General features: G+C 48.3%; 1 long non-coding RNA gene across 1 annotated transcript; it reads left to right on the forward strand.

Annotated features, from left to right (window-relative positions):
• The first annotated feature begins 209 nt into the window (after positions 1 to 209).
• On the forward strand, positions 210 to 5,601 carry LOC144180684 (uncharacterized). Its single transcript, XR_013324507.1, has 3 exons — positions 210 to 477; positions 2,930 to 3,014; positions 5,494 to 5,601. It is a non-coding gene; the product is annotated as an uncharacterized LOC144180684 (long non-coding RNA).
• Positions 5,602 to 13,616: the final 8,015 nt, after the last annotated feature.

The raw sequence follows: 13,616 nt of genomic DNA on the forward strand, positions 1-13,616 counted from the left end.
CGGCCTGTGCAAAAAGCATCCGCCATGTTTACAAAGCCTTGTTTCAGCGGCACCAAGCGGGCTCCCACCGTAGTTCACGACGCCGCCGCTACGATTTTTCTGGCACTACAGGCAAAGCTAGACCTTTGCTTCTCTAAAATCCTCCCTGTTCTGTGTTATAGGTCCGCAAGAAGAGACGTGGTTGGTTCGTTGTGCGTGGTATTGGTGGTTTGTTTTCAATTTGCTGGTGTTACGTGAATTACTACGTGCTCCTCCTGCCGTAATATTACGTGTTAGTGCTCTTGTGCCACCTGAAACATCGTGAGTGCTTGCAAAGCGTCTGTGTCGTCGCCGTACTGCGCTGCTGTAGCAAACGCACATCGAGGTCGCCATTTGACAAAATACCTGACAAGTTGTGCGTGCCTACGTGAACCAAGAGTCTCTACTGCAAGTTCCAGTCTGTCGACGCGACGTGTGAAAAATGCTGCGTGTTCTGCCGTAAGTGATTGTTTATCGTGGTGCATGTTAAAATTTTATTACGCGTTGCCGCAGTGCTGTTTTGTTAAACGTGTTGAGTATATTCCTTGGTGTTCGGCTCGCCGCGTTTCTTTTATTGTAAGTTACCGGCTGCGTCGGCACGGTCATAATGAGCTTCCAGGAGCGGCGGCCAGTATGCTGTGTGAGTGGTCGCCCCCTTGCCATTGCCGGCAACGAAAATATTATGCTGACGGCCCAGCGGCCGCCGCTTGGCTTGGGTGGATTCGACGCTAAAGCTTGTTGCATGAAAAAAAAAAAAAAAAGAAAACTGCGTTAATGGTTGTAAAACAAAACGCCCACTCCCCGATTTTTTTTTTTTTTAGGAGGCAGTTGACCCACAGTATATTTTTTTACAGGACGTAGGCAGCTTAGCATTGTTCTAACGGGTAGTTTTCGTTTACGGATAAAAAAATGCAAGGAGGCTGCATTACATTTGTAGTTATAATACGTAAGAGTTGCATATACGTTGAATTTTCAACATTTCAGCATTGCTAGCAACTTTATAAGTAGTACCACATGCACAAGGTCTTTAGGCAGCGAACATTTGACGAGATAATTGTTTAGACGTCGCAGCTTGAAAACATGCTGTTCCAGCCTGCATTGCTGGTGCAGTCACAGGGCAGCTTTCACTGTTTCAATGCAAGAAATTTTTCCACCTTCCTAAGCTCATCCAGCATCGTCATGATCAGACAGAAATTCTTGTGTGGTGTGACATTATTTGTAGCTGGCTTGCATAAATTGTGTTGACCGTAACATGTTGAGCATGGGTTAAACGTGTTGATTCTTACAAACATGCATGGGATGGGGATACAATCACGGTGCGAAAAAGATTAAACAGGGCGTGGGCTTGCCACCGTGCTCCTTCGCCATCCTGTTTTTTCGTTTCGTCAGCATTTCAACTTGCCTACCCCTTGGAGGTATTGGCACGCTGAGACGTTCACCATGTGCCTCAGAGAGAATTTTAATGGCGCCATGAAGACAAAATACAAGTTTGTGTTATTTGAAAGATTTCCTGTGGTATGGTGCCCCCAGCACTTGTCCAAATGCAAACGATGCTTTATTCACTGAGAAATTCATTAATTGAAGCTAAAATTTTGGTTTTCCCGCTAAATCGTGCATTTTCAGGGTCTGCAATGACATCACAGGAACCGACCGCTCTGCAGCCGATTGGGAAACCTTCTTTACCGTTAGTTAACCTAGATGGTGCCACCATACCGTGGCAAGTCGCTTTCTGCTTTTGTTTTGTTTTTGCCGTATTTAAACGTGGCTTGTTTTTGTTCAGCGAGAAAATAATCGTTTCGTGAAACATAGTGCTCGCTCCACAAATATGGTCACGTAAGACACCGTTGCTTGTGTCAATCGGCCATTGTTGTCCGAGACAACCCCAAAGCCCCGCAGTCCTGTGCAGCTAAACCAAGCATAGTGTGCGCAGTACCAACAGCAGTACGCATCGGTACTTCTATGCTTACGTGTGCTTTCCTAACCTTTACTGTTCGTCCCACCATTCTTACTACTGTAAAAAGAATTTGCCCTAAATTTAAGCGCAAATAGTTCGGTCGGCAAGCTTATAGCCTCTGCCTAATTCGCGTTTGCTGTTGCCGCCCTCCGCTAACTGCAGAGCTGGCTGGTATGACATAGGTTCTGTTGCGGGAAATGAGCTAGTGGGTCGCATGACCATTTCCTTTGTTCCTAATTTGTAGCTTATTTGAGTGGAGTTTATGTTAAAAATGGTGTCAGCATGATTCTAGCAACGGAATCCTTTGAATGAACCAAACTTGTGTTTTCTCTTCATGGCTCCTTTAAAAGCCGTAACCACGTTTCGCACCCTCTGGACCAGAGAATATGCTTGCACAGTGGAAATCTGGGGCCACAGATTTCTACCACCTAGGGATATTTAATAGGCTTAGTTTAACATTAATTCAGTGTAAGGATGCTTCTGTTCCTTTAAAGTATGGCTGAAAGCCTTGTAAGGATTGTCATGTATGTACAGTGCTCACGGATTGAAACGCGACACTGCAAGCGCGTGGCCTGCGCTACATGCAGCGCCGCCAGTGGACACCCGTGGAAGCTAGGTGTTGCATTGTGGTATACCACGAGGATGAGAGTGTTTTGACCATAAGCTTGCTGCTTCCGGTTGCCAATAAGCGGGGCAGTGGTTCCCTGCAGCGACAGCGGTGCGCTGTCAGCGACAGCAACGTCCATGGACGGCGCTGCATGTATTGGCGGCCACGCGCTCGCAGTGTTGCGTTTCAATCAGTGAGCACTGTACTTATTTTTTAGCTTGAAAGAACTGAAGGTGCCTTTTTTGCACCTACAAAAAAAAATTCTGTCATGTCCTGTCAGAGCGAGTATTTCACGGCATTATACCGCATTTTTGCGGCTTGTTTACTACTTGAACTTCCATTTTTTACAGGGCCAGGTGTTTGACATGGAGGATGTACGTTGTGAGCTACCAGAAGAATTGGCTGCCTCCTGTTTCTATCTATCCTGCACGACCTGTAAGTGGAGTTCATTACGGCTGTGAAATGCATGGAAATCTCGATTTTGAAGGCTGAGAGAACATGAAAACATAGAAAACCATTGTGGCATTCTTGTGGTACCTTAGTGATATTAAGACATAAGAACATTGCAGAGATGGGGCAAAAAATAAGGAACCGATGAGGGTGAGAAACTTCCTGGTACCTTATTTTTTTTTGTCGCATCAGGGCTGCGTCCTTGCTCCATGAATTAATTAATAACGACTTTGTCACCGTTGTTCACTGTGGTAGTTGCGTGGTGCCCACAGACAGTGTGTGGGGATTTTTCTTCTACCGCCTATTACAGATGAACTAGATCTTTAGACTTCTACTCAAAAGTCATATTATGGATTACATTACATGAGTGAAACAATTCCATGCACCCAGAAATAGAATTTAGGCGAATTCACTTCAATGCCCTAGATGCAACTTGTGCCTAGCAGTGAAAAGGGTGTATTGCGTGCCTTTTTGCCACTATGTTTCATGTAGTGTAATGAGTCTCACTGGCCATCGTAGCCCCCTCCCCCCCCCCCCCGAACAGCTATTTACTCTAGCAAATATAATGATGGTCCTAATTGTAGAAGGGTACCCGCCGCGGTGGCTCAGTGGCTAAGGCGTTGCGCTGCTGAGCACGAGGTCGCGGGTTCGATTCCCGGCCGCGGCGGCTTCTTTTCTGATGGAGGCGAAAAGCAAAAACGCCCGTGTGTACGAGATTTCGGCGCACGATAAAGATCCCCAGGTGGTCAAAATTAATCCGGAGCCCTCCACTACGGTGCACCTCATCGCCTGCATTGCGTCGGCGCGTTAAACCCTACAATCAATCAATTGTAGAAGGGTACTCAGCAATTGAAGAAAGAGCTGTGGGGGGTTCTGGTTTGTGTATCAGACTTTGTTTGGAATATTGTTATGTAGCCACGGATAATGCAGGGTTTTTGTAAAAATATAGATTATCGGAGCAAACTTGTGCTCCGCAGTAAACATAAAAAACACAAACCTCGAAGGAGTCAGCAAAGGGACGTGCATGGATGAGCGTTGGCGAATTGAATGCCGCAGGGTTTCTTTTGCACTCATTCATTTAGATCGAAAACATTTTCAATAAGAAACAGGAAAAGCTAGGATAGTGATCGCAAAGCAACACCCTTTCCATATCAAACAAGACTGCTGGTGCAGCATACAAAGGAAAAAGGGGAAAAAGACGGTTCCCTTAAAAAAGGATAAGATTGCAGGGTGTGGCCAGGTGCTTGTAACAAAACATTTTGTAAACAAATCAAATGACGTGGTTGGGGGCAATATTATGATGTTTATAGTAGGAAAAACCTGCATTATTTCCAAACAGTATGAATGCTCTGTGTGCAAACATATGCAAAAATGCTTGTGTGTTTTTAGCATTTGAGTGCATGTTACAGAGTAGTCAGCTCAAGTTACTGCGGTAGCTTTCCTCATTGCTGGTAAGCATAAACCCTGAAATTAAATTTGCTGTATTCGACCGCTTTAACCCTTTCACTGTCACTGATGTCCTGGTTTGTCTTCGAATTTCTCATCCACGGTGTCACTGACATACCGGTGCGTTTTCTGTTGTGCGTTGAAAAATTCGTGCCATGGTGCAAAGTTGGCGCACCTGCACTGTTTGTGCTATCTGTCAAATCTTTCTAGTAGCTTGTATTTTCACAAAGTACCGAGCGACCACGCCCAGCTTTCGCTGCTGGGGGTCACTCCGTGCACTGTACATCTGTTGGGATGAGTGACCACGTGGCACGCGTGCAATGATGGGGGCAAGTGTGCTATCCACCACGTATTTCTAGGGTTGTTTTTTATTTCTGTTCCTGTGTCTGCTACCCATCGACACAAGGAAATATAAAAAGTGAGGAGCCAACCTAGAGGTTGGTCAGTTTATGGTGATGTACATTTTGCTTTTTGTAAGCAAGCACAGACAAACAAACTAGACAATGGAAGTGCTGTCTCGTAAACGAAATGCACAATAAAACTGCTGCCTTTATAGGTTCCAAAGAACGCGTAGACACAAGCAACTACTCATGATGACGACTGATCAATGCCTGTCTTAGCATGTTCATGCAATTTTATGTTGCCTTCCCTGCCCCCCCCCCCCCCCATATTGCTTTGTTCCCACAGTGCTGCTGCAATAATCTCATCTCAAATGTTCTTGCGAGGCTGTATAAATGCCCGTCATGAGGAGGCCATGAATCTAAACAGTACTTAGTTCTGGGTTGTGTTGCCTATGTAACAGTATGTCATATTTGATGTTCGTAAGCTCATTAGTTAATTTATGTGGTCTAAATTTTGTGGCTAATTTTGCAACCTAGAAGTTGTACCTTCTCTTTCAGGATACTTGGTTCAGTTTTGTATGGGAACACTCCTTTATATTTGTAAGCATAACCAGCAAATGTTTGAGACGTGTTTGTTTAAACCCCTTCATATGCGATCAATGCGTTTGTCATTTCAGGTTCAAGCGTGGCAGTGGCTATCCCGTCCTGTGAGGGGTAAAGATGAGGTGACACCTGGTGTGGCAGGCGTCAGCAGCACGTATGGATCCAACCTGAATAAAATAGTCAGGTTTGCAAGAGTCGTGTGATTCATGTGATTTTCGTCAGCTTGCTCTTGCAGAAACAGCTGCAGCATGAAACAGTGACTGTGGAGCTGGCTGACATTTTCTACATGCAGCTGGCTGTTGGGCGCTGTTATTTGACACCATGCAAAGGGCACTCAAAAGGTGGAAGCTTGTGGGATACGTAGAGGACGGAAACATAAAGGATTCTGGGAGGACGCAGAAAGTCGGTGGCGAAATTTCAACACAAGGGACACACAAGGGACGAATGTGGTCTGTTGCCTTCAAGACATATAGGGGACACACAAAGGCCGTATGGTGTCTGTTGCCTTTGGGAGATAGACTGGACGCATGGAGGACGGAAACACACGGGACACTTGGAGTACGCAGAAAGTCGGTGGCGAAATTCGAACACAGAGGAAACACACAGGACGCACGCAGTCTGTTTCCTTCGGGACGCAGACTGTCTTTTGACTGGACATAGAAATTTTCATAAGGGTGGCCCGACACGAGTCACCCGACAGGGTCTGACAGGCCAAATCGGACCATGTCGGGCTCAGTCGGACTAAGAAGAAAACAGCCCTAAAGGAGTACTGACACCAAAAATGACGTCGCCCTGGCCGGTTCATGGCGACGTCATATAGTCGTTTTCGGAACGGGAAACGATATCCTGCACTGCTGTTGTCGGTGGTATCCGTTTGGGCAGGAGCCGTACGGGTATAGCTGTGTGAGCAATGCTCGTAAAATTTGCGCACTTTGCGTGTTCGACGTCTTTGCTCTTCAGTTCGTGGCCGGCGCATGGTGTTCCCTTGCACTGGTGCCGAAAACTACGTGGTACCGGCACCGCTCGGTGCGCGATGTCGACGCGCACAGCGGCGACACGGCGGTGCGCGTCGCCGAGCTCGCCGAAGTTGTGCTATGGCAAGCTCGCGGAATGCGAAGTACTGCTCGTGGAAGCCTGTCCGAGCAAATCGACTACGACGCCAAGATGCATTATTTTCCACGCGACGACATGCAGCGCTAAACGTGGACCACGGAGCAAGATATAAAGAGGAGCGCCGACTGTGGCCCAGAAAAAATCTTTTGCTCGGGCCGATAATGTCCACGCGCCGCCGCCCGTCCAGCTTTCCCTTTCCTCTCTTCCTCCTTCGTTCGCCCTCTCGTCGCTGTGCCTCTGTACATGGCTCTTCCCTTCTTCGCTCTCCCCAGAGGCATCATTTCTTTCGCAGCGACGTCGGTCTTATGCCTGTCCTACTATGCAGGAGGCATGCGTGCACGCGCGAAGTTTAAACACCCGTGCGCGGCCGTAATAGACTGCGCAGATAATCGCACACCGCCGCATACATGGGGATCGCTTATTACCTATCAGGGAACGTTTATTCTGACATTATGAAGACCCACTAAAAATATTGTACTAACCCAGCAGATTAAGACGCAACTGAACGACGACGAGTAACATGGAACGAGTAGTATGTAACGCAAGAGTAATATGGACCGCCACAACACAGTCTAGTGTGATTCTGCTCACGACGAATCGATGCAGCGCAAAGATCACCCTCTGTTGTTAGCCCGCTCTCCGCCCGGAGTCTCCATCGGCAAACGGCAATGATGCACATTTCTGTGCAAATGATTGAATTGGACGGCTGCCCTGTTGTATCAAGTATACGAAAGCACTGTCAGCTTGATAAGAAACCCAATAATATCAAACGCAATCTTCATTGTAACTCATGCCGGAACTTACCGCCCGATGTTCACTGTCGCTCTACAGCCGGGTTATCTCGTCGATAACACCGCGGACTCCAAATAAAATGCTGCGATTTGTATGGCTGCAGTTTTTTGGCCTACCAGGGTTCCCGGCATTTTTTTTTTTTCTTTAAGCGGCTGACCAGCAAAACAACCCGCTCGTTAAACCTTTTCTTTCGGCGAGTCATCACCACAGAGATATAGGGTCCGGACGAATTCGAATATCGCGAAATGAAGGCATGTGAAAAGACCGAACTGTCAAGGACTTGATCTTGAGCAGATTGCTACGTCGCGGGCAGTCGTGGGTGATGTTATTATCGCATTTCTGTTCTTTTCTGATGAGCGTGTAAGTGCTGGTCCATGTTCTAGGCACACTCTGTTTTGGACGTAAGTTGGAGAACTGCGAGAAAGCTGAGGGAACTTCTATTATCACTAGTGATCAGAACCAGTTGCTCCTTTCGCCTTTTGTAAAACCTGTTAAAACACAGCCGAATTGGTATTCACAAATTTACAAAACCGAGCCACATTTTCGGCAAGCACTGCGCGAAAGGTAGTATAGCATTCATATGTTTGTATGTGGTCTCTACATTTTGTTTTCCCGCCATGCAAACCAATCCTTAACGTATGTTTGCCGTACGGCCACTCAATCCCTTCGGGCCCTGGTTAACCAGAAGGTGCTGTCGAACAAGTTAATCAACTGTGCGGAGGAGGCGCGCAATGAACGCATAGTGGTGCCAAAGTAGGCCCAAAGAAGTCCGTGCCCAAAACTACCGTCACCGAAGCAGACGACATAGCCGACGGAATGCGTTCCGCCAACGCGCCCGCCGGCGCACGGGGAACGCCGGCCGTTTAGCCGGCCGCCAGAGCCTTCTATTTGCTGCGCCATCTACATTGTGCTCCGCGAGTATGGACATGAAGGGCCCGCCGGAGAGAGCGAAGTAGGCACTCCTGTTTATCTTGCTCCGTGGCAAGGACTGTCGCCATGGAGGAAAAAAAAGCTTGGGAGAGGCCCCCAGCTATCCCCGCGCATTGGCAAAAGTGTGGAGGAAGTCACGTGTTTTCGGCGGCCATTGGAAGTCGCGTTAGCAACGGCGTCCTAGCAACAACCCGGCCGCCGTTCGCCAGTCATGGAGGAAAGGCAGCGCCTGCCTTGTCCGATTACGAAGATTGCTGCTTCGCTTTGCTGCGCTGTGGTCTTGCGGAACTCGAAAAGGATGCTGCGAGTTGCGACAGCTGCGCCGATGTGAATATGTCATTTAATTTCTACTTGCAAGTGCACCTTGTACCGCGTCAAGCTTTTGCTCCGGTCGCGATCACGACGCGCCTATAGGGACCGGGCAGCTGGACGGGTGGCGCCACCACTCGGCGCTCCCCTCGTCAGTGGAATGAGCCGGTGCATTGGACTACACATCCTCACGTTGTTTTTGTCGTGTTTGCTTCGGTGTTTTGAACGTTTTGGTGGTGTTGTGAGCCTATATGTGTGGCGAAACAAAGTCTAGACAGTTGTGTTGGGTTTTTAGATGCAGTAAGGACTACGTAAACTTGTCGGACGCTTCTAAAATTGGGTATCGGCTGCAATGGCATTAGCGCTTTTTGCAGCGATCTGCGCTTGGCTACACCCGTTCTGAGTACGAATAAAACTACTATTAGTAGTATTATTTTCTTCTTAAATGCACTAACGGCTACGCAAACTTATTGGATGCTTGTAAGGTTGGGAATGGGCTACATTGACACGAGTGCTTTTTGCAGCGCTCTGCGCCTGGCTCCGCGTGATCTGAGTAGGAATAAAGCTATTAGCATTATTATTATTCATTTCTACCACTTTAAATTATCTTCACTGGTTTCAATGACTACGGTTTCCACGCCAGCCTTAGCGCTGGGATACCTCGATACGTGTGCTTTAAATAGAAAGGCACCTGCATACGAGATGGATTACCGTGTAGCCGTAGAAATGTTGCGGTAGTTTACACTTCCTGTAACCGTGAGCTTTGTGCCTTCGGTTTTGGTGAGCGACACTGTGACAGCATGGGAGCCTGAAAGCCGAAGTGTAAATCCCACATTTGTGGTGGTCATTTTATCAAGAGCCAAAGTTATTCGCCAACTCAACAGCCCAAGCTACAAACCATCCACCATCCCTCCTCCCCTTCCCGTTTTACCACCTGCGTAGAATAAAGGCTGGTACCGATAATTAAAAAAGCTGGCAGCGTTAACGCCAGCCGGTGTTTTTTAATGCTTAAGTATTCTTTACATAGTACCTAATAAAATCGTGTATTGCCTGGTGAAGAGACCAAAAATGCACGATTAGTTGCCTCAAATATGGGTGCATCAGCCCGAGCCCTCCAGCACAGACACATTTCCGACACACTGGACAAAGTTTAGATTTGGAGAGGGGGGCATGGAAGTTCAAAATTAAACAGCAAAATCATCTAGCCCTCCGTCTAATGATTATGATGGCTGAACGCAAAGCTTTCTTTCTGCGAAATCAAATGGGAAATGACGCTGCGATCAAAAGACCAAACTGCGTGATGGTGAAATTCAACGCTCAACTAGTCAAAGTTTAAATCCAGAAGGCAACGAAGGAAACCCATGCGATAGAGCTTTGCGATAAACCCTCATCGTGGTTAGACGAAGGTGTGCATGATTTTTCAAGCGTAGGTGGAAGCTTGTAAACCGACCGCAGCATTCAGTTGTGAAGCTGAGTACAGGTTTCGGGCACCCTCCTGTCTTGCGTCCTTCGGCCACGCAAGAATTGGTTTTTCAAAAACCATTTACCAACTAGCCAGCAACCATTGCAATTCTTGTAAAGCAACTCTTCTCCACGACAAGCAATGACGTTCAATCATGCGGTATTTATTCTATCAACGATTCCCGATGACTGTAGTAAGAGCATTTCTGTGAAATTAAACACGTTTTAGCCGTAGGTAATGAAGTTACGGAAGCGTCGTCCATCACAATTTGTTCTGAGGTAAATCTTAGAAGACACCCCCCAACTTTGTCTTTCGCTTGTGCATGACGTCGACGCCGTTTCATTATCAACTGCCGAAGGCCAGCGCCGCAGTATTCCTAGATCGGTTGCACACACCGGCTTTGTCGGAGCATTTAGCTGCAGTATACTCCTCGATTCGCGAAACTGCATGCAGGCATGAAAAAATTGCATGAAGGAACGGACTTTCACTTCCAGCTTGACTTCCAGCTTGGCGCATTGAGCGTCGTCTGCTATTTGTAAATACTGAGTATGGGCGTAAATCACACACATAGCATGCCTCGTAAAGGTCACGTCCACGCTCAAGATTTACCGATGTGAAAAATGCACGTGGGGTTACGTACGCTTTGCAAGCCGCGCCGCAGAAAAACGACAGAAAGCCATGCTTGGCCATGCACAGTTACGCTGCGCTGACCGCCACCGGCATTCCACTGACGAGCGGTTCGCCACGGGCGGCGCTGTTCGCTGAAGCGACGGTGGTGCCATACAACGGCCGCCCGGTCCCTATTGAAGTGCAGATATCGTGAACGCGCCGTCCCGTCGTACGCGCGGACACCCGTCAGGTAGATTTTCGGGAAGTGATACACGGTGTGCAGTACGTAGGCGACTTGCAACCGAACGATTCGCAACTCAATTTTTTGGTTATCGCCGCTGCAATATATAGTTTGCTAGGCCGGCAATGCGCGGCAGTGCCTTTGCAACTGTTACAAGGTAGATTCCCAGTTGATATAATTCCATCGTCCTATTACCTTAGTAGGTGTCCGTCTGTTGACTGGAAGAGTGCTGGATCTGGAATCTGGATCTTTTTGTGGTCTCGCTCTGGATTTCGCTTTTCAACGCTTCATACTGCGAGGTTAGTGTATGAACGTTTTCAACTGATATCACCTTGAATTTATTGACACTGAGACAAGTTGAAACTTGGCGAAAAAAAGTTTATTTACGCCACCCAACCTCTCATTTTTTTTACTCAATAAAACGTTTTGCCTCCTCCTCCTCCTCCTTCGCAAAAAATTATATCGAAGGCACGCGAACAACGGTAAAAACATTCCACAATTTTTTAGCGTGAAATCTGCATGAAGTACTGCTTACCTATATATACATAGAACGGCCGTTTAATTGACTAGTCATCTCTGGGATTGCCAGTGAAACTGCAACGCAAACTTGGGCACTTTCCAGTCCGGTAGCCGCACGGCGTTCGCCCACTGTTTGCGGCGTTCTCCATCGCTTGGGAACCTATAAACGGCGGCGATTAAAAACAAAGGATGAATGCACACCAACGTACAGCAATACTTGTCAGCGGAATGATGCACTAACCGGTGGAAAGTGACGCCCAATTCCTTGGGTACCGATCGCGACTTGCAGCCTGGCACCCAGCATTGCGGCATTGTTAGAGCGAGCCGCTTCGCAAACTTGCTGCGGCCACACTGAATACGTGTAACAGTGTAACCGCGCGTTTAGGTTCACGGTCACGCGCTGCAAAACGGCCTTCTAACCTGCCTATCAGCTGATTTCCGCCGGCTCGGCGTTGGCAGATGCAGACGACAAGAGAGGCGATACAGGACGGAGGAGGCGGAGAAGGTGCACCGAGAGAGAGAGGCAAAAAGAGTCCGCCAATGGCATGGAGGGCCAATGGTCCGCCATTCGACTTACAGAAATGGCGTTTCCGGCAGCGCTGGGTGTGACGTCAGGGCCTCTCCTAAGCTTTTCTTTCCTCCATGACTGTCGCCCAAGCCAGCGGGCTCGGCGTTTCTCGGGTCAGCTTGGGTGTTGGGAACTTCAGGCTTAGTATCGTGGCGAATATTTGATCGCCGGTATCTGTACAACTGCGAATGACCATCCCTTACACAACTTTTCACCATTTATTTTGGCGATAATTGCCGTTTCAGCGATCGGTGACCAAGACATCTGCCGTGGCCTGTTTTGATTCTAGCGCGCAGGTTGCGCAATCTTTCGGCCGCTCGCCGCACCGCGGTGCCGGCAGTGCTGGGTCGGACCGAACCTCCACTGCCGGTCAGCGTAGGCTTACTATCTCGGCAAATATCTGAACGCCGCTTTTAAATTCAGCGGTGATAACAACCTCTAGCACATTTTGCACTACCCTAACATCTAATTTCTCGCATGTGGAACTTCTTTTTCGCGATCAGATTGATTATAAGAGTGGCGACAAGTTGTTGCTATCATGGTCTGCGCCGGTTCGAGCCGCAGGGATATTAAAAACGGACCACGGCGAAGACATCGCCGGCCTAATCACCTGGCCAAATAAAGTTTCTTTGTCTATCGGGTGGCAGCGACTCAGCGGAGTCTGATGATTCAGACGACATGTCCACTGCTCGGGCGAGTGCGGACCATATGCAATCGTAGGTGACGATGCGGCGAACGTCCCTGACGTCACGGGTGAGACCGTGACGTCAGACTGGCCCGCTTGCAGGCTGGCCTTCGAACGGCCATTTTGCCGCGCGGCAACGGAATTTGAAACTGGTTGCAATAAACGTGCTATAATTCTGTTTTGGCGGCTGACGGGTTTCGGTTCGATATTCGTAATTACTGCGCCAATAGGTATTCTTTACAGCATAAAAACTGAAAGCGAGAAATTTAGTGTCAGTACTCCGTTAAGGCGATTGGTGCCGCTGCGCCGGAGCCGCTTCATACATGTGTCACATAATTCGTATATCGTGTGTGTCATTGAACCAGCCGTAAGCATGATAATCAAGCTACTCCTAGACCACTAGGAAAGCTAAGAATAAGCAGCTGAACATCTGCTCCCGCTACGTATATCCTGGCATAGCCGAGTTAAGCCATTGCTAATTTTTTTTCTGTCGCTCTTTCTGTGCGAAATTTCAACCACCTGCGCCATCTATTGTTCATGCAATAACACAGCCAATCGCGCTCCGAACATGGCAGCACCGAAACGTTTGCGCCATAGACCCACGGCACTATCATCATTTACCATCGTGTAGCCTCAGCCTCGTGCATTGTAGGAAAAACAGCCACGCAGCGTACCCAACTCGGGATTCGTGCGTAACTAAAGCACCAACTTATAGGTGTTGCAATGGTAAACGGCTGGATTAGGCGCCGCCGTCCGCGGCGCGAAACAGCCCGGCTTGAAACAGCGCTGGCTTGACATTGGCTGAGCTTGAAGGCCAGATTGACGCTAACACGTCTCCAGCGGATTTCGCTTAAAAAGCGGCGTCCGTAACAGAAATGCAGCTCCTACGAGGCCTTCCATTGCACGAGGCGTGTGTTTGAGCGAAGAGCTGGCGTCCGGCACCGGCGTCCCTAACAGAGAAACAGCACC

This window comes from Haemaphysalis longicornis, unplaced genomic scaffold, assembly GCF_048455015.1.
Source record: "Haemaphysalis longicornis isolate Haplotype H1 unplaced genomic scaffold, Haemaphysalis longicornis Haplotype H1 scaffold_4, whole genome shotgun sequence".
NCBI lineage: Eukaryota > Metazoa > Arthropoda > Arachnida > Ixodida > Ixodidae > Haemaphysalis > Haemaphysalis longicornis.